At 36.8% G+C, this 13,649-nt stretch overlaps 1 long non-coding RNA gene across 2 annotated transcripts in view; it reads left to right on the forward strand.

The window, feature by feature from the left end:
- LOC131507318 (uncharacterized) overlaps nt 1-13,649 on the forward strand; it is a 189,876-nt gene that overhangs the window by 172,424 nt on the left and 3,803 nt on the right. Inside the window, exon 6 of one of the 2 annotated variants that reach the window (XR_009259442.1) lies at nt 495-623. The exons of the other annotated variant lie outside the window; for it this stretch is intronic. This is a non-coding gene — a long non-coding RNA (uncharacterized LOC131507318). Of the gene's footprint in view, nt 1-494; nt 624-13,649 lie in introns of those variants that run through there. 2 annotated transcript variants of the gene reach the window in all.

Genomic DNA, 13,649 nt, shown 5'->3' on the forward strand with positions numbered 1-13,649 from the left:
GCAGTTCTATTAGTATCATATAGAAATTTATGATTTTATGTATGCAAATATGAGACATTAACAGATGATGAAAAATTTTGATAATACTCGATAGTTCCATTTGCCCTTCATGGGAAACACAAATGCTTGGATTTAGATTAAAATGTGTAACAATAAGCCTTTGCAATACATTCAGGAAATTAACATCTTTTTATATGTAAAAAACTAATATATCAAAACATCATTAAACTAAGCACACTGCCAACAATGACCAGTACTACTCCACAATAAATTCTACTGCCATTTCTGACATGACCTAGACCGGAAATTCAACTTCTCAAATGTTCGTTTTAGTCATAAGAAGGTGGAATAAAATTGCTTATTTCTCTACTGGAGATGTTAAAGAGAATTTATTACCATTTTTCTAAAATGTTATGAATGTCCTGTTTTTAACAGAATTTGAAGACTGATTTATTTATAAATATAAATAACAAAAATTTACTATTTTTCTCTAGGTTCAGATTTGAAGAGTCTCTTTGAAAGTGGGAGAGGACAGATCTTACACAGACTTTTCAGCTATGGGAGAATTATTTGAAACGCTAACCCTCCTCCCCAAAATAAAACTCTTGTCATTTTTTCTCCCACTCTCTTGCTCTTTGGGGACTGTTTCTCTTTTAATTTATTGCTCTGTGTTCTAAAAAGTGGAGAGAGATTACAAACACGTTTAAAAAATGTATTAAATATAACTTATGGTAAATTAGTAATACCTCTTGAAGAACCCTGCTAAAATCTCTCCCATGGTGCTTCCTTTGGGGGAAGATAACTCAATTCTGGTGATTTAAAGGTTCTGTCTAGTTCTTTTAAACATTCCTTTGATGTTGTATTGCTCTGCTTGTAATAGACTGTTATTGCCCTATATTGAGTTTACAGAGTGAAGGTAAATCTTTGGTGATGTGATTGTACCACCCCAAACTCAATATTGTTCACAGGGCCTTTATAACTCTCAGCTACACTGTGGCAGAACAGCACACATTTTCATTTTTACCTTTTTAGACTTATTCTTTGTTCTGAAGCTGAAACTATGAATGCTCACATACACTCCACGGTGCTTGCTCTGTGAAGTGGTAACTCATAAGCAGAAAGAAACCTTGTCAGGTGGGTTTTTTTCTTTTTCTGAAATTGTCCATTTTATTGTTGATCTTTTTCATTACGTTCCATTAGGTACTCTACTATGTTATTGAAAAACACCACTACTGGGAACAGCTCAGTTAGAATATCTATCAAAGTTTCTAGTTTGAAATGTTTTCTAAGGATATAGAACGGCCCTATGAGAGGAGATTCCCCTGAGGAGCCCTAGCGTACCTTGAAATGGATGAACATGATTTCCCCTGGTGGCAGATGTCACACATAAGACTTACATGATCAGAGGTATTAACGTAGACAATTCAATATTAACATTTGCCTGTTTGAATGAAAGTAGAAACTTTATATAGTGGCTTGTGTTACTTTTTGCTTCTTTTGTGATGTTTCTTGCAAAAAAAAAGAGCTAATATATTTCACTGGTACAGCATTCAGCTTTGTTTAAAACTGCTTGGAGAGCAAGACAAACACTAAGGCTACTTTTTAGGCACTCATTTCACTTATTGACATGTGCCCTGTTAGTATCCTTTTTCCTGTCATGTTAAAGGGTATGATCACACAGTTTTTTTTTTTTTATGTGAAGTTTATTGTCAAATTGGTTTTCATACAACACCCAGTGCTCATCCCAACAGGTGCCCTCCTCAATGCACATCACCCACTTTCCCCTCCCTCCCACCCCCCATCAACCCTCAGTTTAGTCTCAGTTTTTAAGATAATCATCAAGACAGCATGGTATTGGCACAAAAACAGACACATAGACCAAGGGAATAGGATGGAGAACCCAGAACTGGACCCACAAAAGTATGGCCAACTAATCTTTGACAAAGCAGGAAAGAATGTCCAATGGAAAAAAGACAGTCTCTTTAACAAATGGTGCTGGGAGAACTGGACAGCAACATGCAGAAGAATGAAACTAGACCACTTTCTCACAGCATTCACAAAAATAAACTCAAAATGGATAAAGGATCTGAATGTGAGACAGGAAACCATTAAAACCCTAGAGGAGAAAGCAGGAAAGGACCTCTCTGACCTCAGCTGCAGCAATTTCTTACGTGACACCTCCAAAGGCAAGGGAATTAAAAGCAAAAATGAACTATTGGGACCTCAGGAAGATAAAAAGCTTCTGCACTGCAAAGGAAACAACCAACAAAACTAAAAGTCAACCAACGGAATGGGAAAAGTTATTTGCAAATGACATATCGGACAAAGAGCTATTATCCAAAATCTATAAAGAACTCACCAAACTCCACACCCAAAAAACAAATAATCCAGTGAAGAAATGAGCAAAAAACATGATCACACAGTTTTTGAGAAATAATTTGTTGATACTCAATTTTTAAAAAATAAAAAATATCCACAAATGTAAGAGGAGATTCTGTATATCACAGTAGGCTGGATTTTATTGTATTTTTTTAATGTTTATTTTTGAGAAAGAGAGGCAGTGCCAGCAAGGGAGGAGCAAAGAGAGAGGGAGACACAGAATCTGAGGCAGGCTCCAGGATCTGAGCTGTCAGCACAGAGCCCAACGTGGGGCTCGAACTCACAAACTGTGAGATCATGACCTGAGCCAAAGTCAGATGCTTAACTTACTGAGCCACCCAGGTGCCCCTAACAATTACTTTTTAGATAATAAAATTATTTTAAAGCATCTGAAAACATACAGATGCTGGGGTCCCAATCTGGACTTACTAAGTTAGGATCTCTGGGGATGAGGCCTTGGCATCAGTATTAGAACAAAATTCTCTCAATTATTGCAGCGATGGTTACAAATGTTGGCCTAAATCATAATGTCACTGTGATGTTCATTCATGTTTGATTGGCGTCATAAAATATGGTAATAGGTGTGATCAGGACCTGAGTTGAAATTGGATGCTTAACCAACTGAGCCATCCAAGCTCCCCAAGTAGACTGGATTGTAAATAACCAGAAGCATTCAGTATATTATTCTGCTAGGGTAGCTAATAATTGTTACTCCAGATAAGTCAAAATTATTCCTCTGTGACAAATGCTTTTCATTATCATTTCCCCATTCGTTAAAGTAAAGGAAAGCAGTTGTCTTCAGTCTCAGAGGTTGATAAAGATTGGTTGCACCAGTAAATGTCCACAGCATTTGCATTTCTTGTGGTCTTCCTTCAGTTTTCTCCTTCTTGTTACTTCTTTTCACTCTTAGGCCTCTTGCAAATGAAAGTCTTCAGAGCTCTACAGTTCTTTAGGAAAGAATTAAAGGCACACAATTCGTACGAAGAAAGTTTCTGAGGTAATGCTTAATATGCATAATTTTAGAGCATATATTATTCAGTGAGAATGAGGTTCATGATTGAAACTAGAATTGTTTGGATGGGACCTCAGGAAGCATCTCCTAAAGGCTGCAAATACATGGTCATTGGGCCATATATGGATGATAGATATGTTTTACTGAAATTACACATGGCTTGTGCTTGCTTAGGCAGCACATATACTAAATTGTACATGGCTTTAGTTTCGTTTTTGTTTTGGGATTTTTTTTTGAATTTTTAAAAATTAGGTGCTAACATTTATTTATTTTTAGTTTTTATTTATTAATTTTTATTTTATTTAAGAGAGAGAGAGAGCAGGGAAGAGGATCTGAGGAAGGGGGAGAGAGGAAGAGAGAGAGAGAGAGAGAGAGAGAGGGAGAGAGAGAATCTCAAGCAGTTTCTATCCTCATTGCAGAGCTCGACATGGGGCTTGATCCCACAACCCTGGGATCACGACCTGAGCCAAAATCAAGAGTCAGACGCTCAACCGACTGAGCCACCCAGGGACCCCTAGATGCTAACATTTTAAAATAGGGGTTTTGCCTTAGAATATGTTTTTTTCACCTTCTTTTGAACAATTGGAAACTTTAAATAACCCTGGGCCAACATTCTCATCGGGGATGCTACCGGGAGGTGGCTTGCACATTAGTCTTTTGTGGGCTGAAGTCCCCACATGGGCTGCTTCCTTTGCAATACTGCCCACCCCTGTATCATCTGCATTCATGGTATCTGTTTCTAGTCTAATTCTAGCAAGTTCTTCACCCTTTTCACTTTGCTCATTCTGGAAAATCGTCTCACCATGTGCCTCACTCCATTTCCATCTGTCAGAATCCTTACACCTCAAAGAGCATTTCCTCCCCATGACTCTCTTCAATCACTCATCATCATCTTCTAGAAATCTCTCCTGCTCTAATTCTTCCTCTGCCTTTTGTTAATTGCACGCAATCTGCCTTGAGTTATATTGCTTGTATTTTCATTTTGCCTCTTAATAATTGTAAGCACTTGAAAGGCAGGGACTATCTCTGTACCCCACACAATGACTTCCTGCACAATGCCTGGCACCTAGTATGTTCTCCATAGGTATAGAGTAATACAGATACAGATATATAGTAATTTAGCATATGGTTTTTATCTGTTAAATCATTGAAGTCAGTATTTATGAAATTAAAATTTCCTATCCAAGTGGTCAAAGAAGTAAAAGTGGGAGGAAAAAAGGAGCAAAATTTTCTAAAAGGGTAACGGCGAGTGGATTATACTGTAACTATCATTCACCTCAGTAATTGTAGCATGAGCTGTTAAATCACAGCTCAAATGTTTTTGGACAGTATCACTGGGACAGAATTTGCCTCAATCCCACCTCCTACCTACACGTTATCTATTAGCAATTTAGCATTATTTCCACTTGTATGTTCTTCTTTGTTTGGGGATGGTAGGACACTCGGAAACTACATTCCCAGAATCTCTGACGCATGTTCTGGGGTTGGTTCCACTAGGAGCTACGTTCATATCAGATCTGCAAGGTGGAAGGGAAGCGGAAGCCATGTTCTCCTTTCATAGGCAGCAGCAGGCAGACGTGCGGGCTTTTGCAAATGTGAGATTTTGCAGCAGTCTTCTCAGCCTTTTTTTCCTAAGAATTACCTGTTTCCTGATTGAAATATCTAGAGCAGTTTCTGCTTTCCTATTTTCCTGATGAAACTCCTACTGGTACATTTAAATTTTTTAAAAATGTTTATTTATATTTTGAGAGAGAGAGAGAGAGAGAGAGAGAGAAGAGAGCGGGGGAGGGGCAGAGAGAGATGGAGACAGTATCTGAAGCAGGTCCAAACTCTGAGCTGTGAGCACAGAGCTGGACGCAGGCTCCAACACACGAAGCCTGAGCTCATGACCTGAGCCAAAGTCGGACCTTTAACCAACAGAGCCACCGAAGCGCTCCCCTACTGATACATTTTGAGAAGGAAATAGGCACAGGGTACCATTTAGTAAATCTATTTCTGAGTTTGACATGGTCAAATATTTAAAATCAGAGTTTCACCAACTAGAAAATGATCTGAATGAATATTTCCAGAATAAAAGGTATAGATCCTCCCCATAAAAGAAGCAGAAAGGTGAAGATACTGCAAGTTTTAATTAGGTCACTTATAAGAAGAATATATATACTTTTTATACAGGAGACTATTTGCAAGGTAAAATATTGTTCTGAAAAGATAACTTAGGCCATGTTTCACTGACAAAAATATTTGACAGGTACAGAGAGAAAACCATAAATAGTTCGTACCTCAACCTAGATTCAATGGTTAGCAGAATGTTCTGTATATCATAGTATTTAGTAAATATTTACTGACTTCACTATAGAGAAAAAAGAAAAAGTGCCTTCCTTCCTTTCAGCAAAATCTGGTGTGTCTGAACAATATTTCTCACGTTAGGTAATTTAAAAGATGCTTATTATTTGGCTTATGGAGCATAATCAATGATCTGAGCACTACTTCATCTAGAAATGGCCTTGGTTCCTGTTTATTAGGTAAGGAAAATGGCATATTACGATTTCCTTTTGCTTTAGGTTAGCTAGAATTTCAGCAAAATTGCTACTGCCAACTTATTTTAATTAGCGTGAAACACAGTATGTAATTTTACTGTGGCTGAGTCAGAGGCTAGTCCATTGAGGTCCACTATGATGAGTTAGAGAGTCATACTCCCGTGAGCCCACTCCTCAAAATCGCCCCCAGTCTACAAGACTGAGCTGTCTGGATTGGAATTCAAAGTAATTCTTCTTTGAAAGGATGAATTTAGTTAGTTACAGCTGATTGCATGCCTTTTCTCTGCTACATTTCTAATTGTGCTTGGTTCTTGGCACAAAGAACCTGCTAGATTTCTAGCATCAGACACGTTGACTCCTTATTCTCACAGGTGAATGGATGCAAGTTGACTTTGCACAGGTTAAAGGTTTTCTGTTAGATGCTGCTTTGTCCGGGTTAACATGATCTGTCAGCCATTTCACTTTGCTTTTGACACAGTTTTTTCAAGGTAAACTAAAAACATTGAGACAGAGGTCTCATATAGAATAGTAAAGATGAGAGTTGTTTTAAAAAAAGAAAAGAATAAACCAATAATATACAATAAACATATTTGGATGCGTGGTGAAAGTAATTGGTAACTTGAGGTATTGTATGCATATTTGTGACAATTAGCTAATTTTTTAGAACAAAGTGGCACTAGACATAAATCTCTTTCTCATCATCCCTATAGAAACCTACTGGAAAATGAACATGTAGAACTAAGAGCAGTGGAACAGAATCTTTACGTACCTCAGTCCAAGTAAAAAGAAATCTGGAAAATGCAATTGAATAAAAAAACCTTATAAAACTAAATTGTTGCAACTAGATTTTCTTTCAATTTTCAGGGAACCAGTGAGTATTATTACATAATAGGATTTTATATTAAGAGAAATATGCAGGCTGTCTCTAGTGATCAGTCGTGAGTCATAGCCTTGTGGTTTTTGCACACAAGCCACTGTTATCACTTAAAAATCTAGAAAATAAAAGTCCTAAAATTTGATTCTAATTTGTTAAAAATAAAAACGCTCTTCTTACCAAAATAAGAATATATACTAATATATTCTACTATATAAAAATTATGTGCATATAAACATGTATCTACTAATAAAACATGTTATAAACATGTATTTACTAATATAAATATTTTGCCAAAGTAGAAACTTTATTTCTGACAATCAAATGATTTAAAAATATATATAAAATATATTTATTAGTGGTAAATTCCAAACAATTAGAAGTGTATAAAACACAATCCCTTTTCTTAATCCCTTACTAGGGCTATAAATAATGCCAATAATTTGGCATGTATTCTCCTAGTTTTCTCCCATATATTTTTTAGACATACATATGTATACAGATTTTTTAAAGTTTCAAATGGGATAACACTAATCATACTATTCTATGACTTGCTTTTCCCCCCACAATAATGTATTGTGGACACCTTTCTATGCAAATATATAAGGACTAGAAACTTATTTATTTTATTTTTTTAAGTACGCTCCATGCCCAGGGTGGGGCTTGAACTCACCCCTGGGATCGAGTCACATGCTCTATTGACTGAGCCAGCCAGGTGCCCCAGGACTGTAAAATAATTTTATAAATAAAATAACCAAGAAGTTAAAATAATTACATATTATTTTATTTATTATATTTTGCATTTCATATATTTGATGTACTTTAAACTATTTGTAAGTTATTGGTAAATTGGGTCCTTTATTTATAAATTGTTGAAAACACTTTCTTGAAAATGTATTCATGGTAATGAAAGTAGGTTTAAAACTTTTCATATTTTTACTTAGTTTAAAAATATATATTGGGGCATCTGGGTGGCTCAGTTGGTTAAGGGTCAACTCTTGATTTTGGCTTAGGTCATGATCTTGGGTTTGTGGGATCAAGCCCTGCATTGGGCTCTGTGCTGATGGCCCAGAGCCTGCTTCAGATTCTCTCTCTCCCTCTCTCTTTGCCCTTCTCCCCCAACATTCTTATTCTCTCTCTGAAAACAAATAAACATTTAAAAAATATATCAATTAAGTATTTAATTATTTATAGAGGTATCCTGTGATTCAACAAATGTAAGTTTAATGTAATCTCTAATGATGCTTTATGCTGATCTGTAAAGAAATCATTCATAAGGTTGCATAACCTGAAAGTCTTGAGTCAAAAGTCCATTCATCTTCATGCCTCAGTGAAAAACGGATTGCACTATGAGTTATATGGAGGATAAAAGGAACTAAGATTTTAGGAATAACTTCACTTGGAGAGTTGCACAAGAATGAGAGTAATGTTTTAAGAAATGTAGAACCAACCAGATGTTTGGAAATTATATGGCTTGAGATTTTTTTTTTCTTCTGACTTAGTGTTTTCTGTGTGAGATAAGATAGAAGTGAGGGCAGACCACCCTCAAGATTACTATGGCATATAGGTTCTGTTGGAATAGAACATCTTCTATATTTTTGAAGGGCCTAACTGAAAATTTAATTGCTTAGGAGAGAGAGGTGATGAATTAACGGTATGACCAGGATTACATTGCTAAGTTCAAAGGTCAATGCTTATTCCTCATTTGCTTGACCTTTTAGCATGATTTGAAACAGCTTTTTTTTTTTTTAACATTAGTGACTTAAACTTTTTAAATTTTTTATTTTTCCTAGCTTCATTGAGATATAATCGACATATAACACTGTGCAAGTTAAACAAAATTTTTTAATGTTTTAGTTTTGAGAGAGACAGAGACAGAGCATGAGCAGGGGAGGGGCAGAGAGGGAGGGAGACACAGAATCTAAAGCAGGCTCCAGGCTCAAGCTGCCAGCACAGAGCCCGACGTGGGGGTTGAACTCACAAACCATGAGATCATGGCCCGAGCCGAAGTTGGAAGCTTCACCGGCTAGGCCACCCAGGTACCCCAATGTTGTACAAGCTTAAAGTGTGCAATGTGTTGATCTGATACACTTACATGTTGCAAACTGATTAACAGCTTAACTTTAGCTAACACCCCATCCATCGCGACACATACTTACCATTTCTTCTTTGTGGTGAAACCATTTAAGATCTGCTCTTTTAGCAACTTTCATGTAAATAATACTAAATACTACTAACTATGGTTATTACACTGTACATTAGATCCCCAGGACTTACTCAGCTTATAACTTGAAGTTTGTACACTTTGACCAGCATCTCCCATTTTCCCTTACCTCCAAGCCCCTCATAACCACCAGCCTAGTCTCTTGAGAATGTTTTCTATTAAGAGATTTTTAAATATGTAAATCAATGCTACTCTTCTCACTATTTTTTGTCTTGGAAAAATACAACTCATTTTTATTAAAATAATTATATATGTTCATGTATAAGGGGTTTATTGTTATATTTAAATGAATGAATAAATACTTTAAATGTTTCTCAGTTTTAATTTCTAGGATTGTAAATATGGATAGATATAGCTCACATAATCAAAAGAGCTTTGGGATCATCATTGCTTTTTAAGAGCATAAAGAGGTACTGAGACCAAAGTCATTGTGAAATGCTAGACTAAATTAAAGGAGAAAATAGATTAAAATAAGATAGAAGGATAAAACAATCATTTTACTATTAAACCTGGGGGAAACGCCAAGAATAAGAGCAGAACACTTTTACTTCAAAGGCAACATTTTTAACATGCCAATCAAATTTAAAGATTTTGATTTAATATGTAAAACTGTTAAAAAAAGATAATTTCAAACAGAAAATGTAAATTAAATATGGAAAACTGATTAAACTATCGTTAAAATAAAAAACAGAGACCAGCCTTGAAAGTTGCCTGAGGAGACAAAACCAGTTTAGTCATAGAAGCAAAGCTTAATTTTGTTTATTTTGCAAGGCTAACTTATTACGGGTCATTTCTTGCTTATCCTTCTGAAAATCGTAAGCAAAACAAACTGTTTTCCAAGGTTGGTATGAGGTAACCACTGATCAATTCCCTGTCCTTTAAGAAAATCCTACCATAATCAATCACTATGAAGAATAAACAGTCACTGCTTTATCACTATATAAGTTGCTTTATAACCAATGTACCTAAGCCTCATTCCATGCTTTGATTTGAGTATGCTACTGCTTTGTAAATTGTCTTTTCAGTGTGTATCAATCAATCAATTTCTACTAATTAATACTTTGGTGAGTCATGGTTTTAATATTTGTTATTTCTGAATTTTTGACAATAGTATACTCTTTAAAAGTTTTGTTTAATGTTTTTATAAACTTATTTTTGAGAGAGAGCACGTGTGGGAGCAGGGGAGGGACAGGGAGAGAGGGGAACAGAAGATCTGAAGCAGGCTCTGTGCTGATAGCAGCAAGCCCGATGTGGGGCTTGAACTCACAAACTGTGAGATCATGACCTGAGCCGAAGTTGGACACTCAACTGACTGAGCCACCCAGGTGCTCCAACAATAGTATACTCTTTAAGTAGTGCCCCCTTCCACCCATGTTTAAAAAAATCTCCTGAAGCATTTATAGAAAACCTACATTTAAGTCGTTAGACTTAATTGTAATTAAATCCTGAAAAAATAAAACAAACGCAAAATAAAAATCAAAGCCTAATAATTCAGAAAAATAAAAAGCAAGCAAAAAAAAAAGATTAGAAATGGATGCATTCTTTAAAAAGTTCTTATGAATAAATAAATCCCAAAATATAAGTAAAAGTCAATTTAACTATGTCTCTCAGTGGAAATAAATGAGGAAGAGAAAATCAGACAGAGGGTTAGTTTTATTAGGAAGAACAAAATATCAGAATTTAGAGAAGCTGAATTAATGCATTGCAAATTAATGCCATATAATAAATTCTATTATGTACAAGACCCCGTGTTATGATCTTCATGGAAACCTTAGATGAATTGTAAAGAGCACTGTGGTCAAGATATTCAGAGTTTAAAATAAAAAACATATCCAAAGTGATTTTGATGATAAAATCAAGTGTATTATTTTTCTGGAGAGAAAGCGTGTGTGTGAGCCAGGGTGGGGGTGGGGGGTTGGGGAAGAGCAAAGGAGAAGAATTTTAAGCAGGATCTATGCTCGATGTGGAGCCTGAAGCAGGGGCTTGATCCCACAGCCATGGGATCACGACCTGGGCTGAAATCAAGAATCGGATGCTTAACAGACTGAGCCACCCAGGTTCCCCTAAGTGTAATTTTTTGAAGTGATAAAATTTGTCACAGGATATAAAATAATGAAAGAAAATTTTAATTCTTCTGAAGTTTTTAATTACATTGATAACTACATATGTTTCAAATGTAGACAGACATAAGCCTTGGCAACAACATCCATTGATATATCTATTCAATTCAATGCATCACAATTCAAATCTACTCATTCATTTCTGTATATAGTCAGGGAATCATTTAGTTATATAGGGAATATGTACTGAATATCTACTATGTGCCAGGTAATTTGCAGGTGCTGAGAATCAAAATAGATCAAACTGGCCCTCATAGAACTTAGAATCTACGGTAGAGAAAAGATAGTAATCCAATCACAGGAATAAACAGATACTTCCAAAAACTGTCACTGGCTTTGAATGAGCATCACAGATTGTTACTGGAGTCGGGTTTTCTGGTCCTACAAGAATAGAAAAGAAGCCAGACCCAAAAGTCAAAGGCACAGGCAAGGCTTTATTGGGTGTCCAGCTCTCGCTGAAGGGACACACAGCACTAACAGAGAGGTCAGTTAGGCTGGGCTCAGGAAGAGATGGGAGGCCTTGCTCATATAAAGTTCCCTTTTAGGTGCCCGCTCCAACCAATACACTAATGAGGGAAAGGGGAAAAAAAATGCCTCATCCGGATTGATTAGAAGGGCCTCGTCCTTATTCGTAGACATTGTCAGGCAACCCAGGCAGCTCCCTGGCGCTCTTTGGAGCCAGGGTCCTGTTTTAAGTCCAGCTCATATATGAGGCCACATTCAGGCCACATCCTGGTTGTGCTCTGTAAGAATACAGTTTAACAATAACGGCCAAGAAAAAGCACCCTAGGTGCATAACATTTTTCATTTGGGGCTTGTTCCCATGGTCAGTAACTGTTAGTGTGAAGTAGAGGACAGGAGGATCCCATGTAGTCGGGATTCTAAGAAGGCTTCTGTGAGAATGTACTATTTGAACAAGTCTTTGAGGGTGTGGAGAAGAGGGGGAAAGGAAGATGTCATGGATGATGGAGAAGATGAGGAACTGAGAGGCCCGGGTATTGAATTTGCCTGATATATTGGCAAGGATTAGAGTGCGCAAGACCAACAGCCAGATGTCAAAGTTCAGTGACTGAGAAGGAGGGCTCAGAAGATGGACTAGTTGAATGGCGTGAGCCTGAAAACTGCCAGGCTTTGTTACGGTTTCATTTTTTTTTTTTTTTCCTCTTTCTGAGCTTTTCATTTTATTATTTATTTATTTATTTATTTTTCTTTCTGAGTTTTTTTTTTTGACTTTTTGATTTCACTGTTTATTAGCTTGACTCTTTTTTTATCAATATATGAAATTTATTGTCAAATTGGTTTCCATACAACACCCAGTGCTCATCCCAAAAGGTGCCCTCCTCAATACCCATCACCCACCCTCCCCTCCCTCCCACCCCCCATCAACCCTCAGTTTGTTCTCAGTTTTTAAGAGTCTCTTATCGTTTTGTTTTTAAAAAGTAGAAGAAGAATGGTCTAAAAGTTTTATCAAGGGAGAAAGGGATGAAAGTCTAATTCTCAGGTATAATAGGTGTGAAAGATTAAAAAGCCACAGCTAGTTGTGGTGGCCATGAGAATGTGCCTTGCAGACCTCAGACTCCAGGGAAGTTCATGAACCAAGGGCCCCAGCTGCTGGCTCTGGCATGCTTCCCCCATGCTGCCCAGCACATCCTGAGGGGGCAGGAATACCAAGGCAAGACAACGCTGGGGAGACACGGGTCCACTTTGATGGCTGCTTTTGCCTCAAGGACTCCTGGATGGGGCACAACGGTCTAGTATGCCTCCTTTTCTCCCCACTTCGCTCGTGTCCAAATTATATCACATTCCCATGACTCTCCCAGCCTTTTCTGGCCCTTTCCCCATTTTCTCTTACACAGGCATTTTCCCTAAGAGAATCCCATCATAGGTCTGCTTCCCAGGAGAAGACAGACACAACAGACTCCAGGAAGAGGTACTTCAGTTCAGCTACCATCTATTGCCACAATGGTTTACCTCAGAGTAGGAATGGCAAAATCCCAGAGGAAAGTAGGGTCTTACCCTAGGAAAGGAAGGTTGGCATTTTACAGCTCCCTCTGCCCTCCCCCCAACACACTCTACTTTGTCCTTAATATTATTTTCTCTTTTCAATATTGACTAGTTAAATCTTTGTGATAGATGGGCCCTAGTCCACAGATAAACAGCTGAGAACTACAGATTTTCCCACCTACCTATTAAAAAGCAAGAAGTTAAGGTATGCTAGAATGATGTATATCTATTTTACTTCTTAAAATCTATGGTGATATATTTTTTAAATGTAATACTATTCTGATTGCAGGGATTGTTTTTGAAAACTATATGTCACATACTGCCTGCCTTAACACATATTAATTTATTTTACTTTTATAATCTCTTATAGTAAAAGACTAAAGCTTTCCTAAGCTTTTATTGTCAGAGGCCAAATAATTTAAATTTCTATAGTCCTTGAATAATTATTTCATTTATAAAATTTTCAAATCTTTATTTTGAGAGAAATGGAGAAAGAACA

The sequence above is a fragment of the Neofelis nebulosa genome, chromosome 3 (assembly GCF_028018385.1).
Source record: "Neofelis nebulosa isolate mNeoNeb1 chromosome 3, mNeoNeb1.pri, whole genome shotgun sequence".
NCBI lineage: Eukaryota > Metazoa > Chordata > Mammalia > Carnivora > Felidae > Neofelis > Neofelis nebulosa.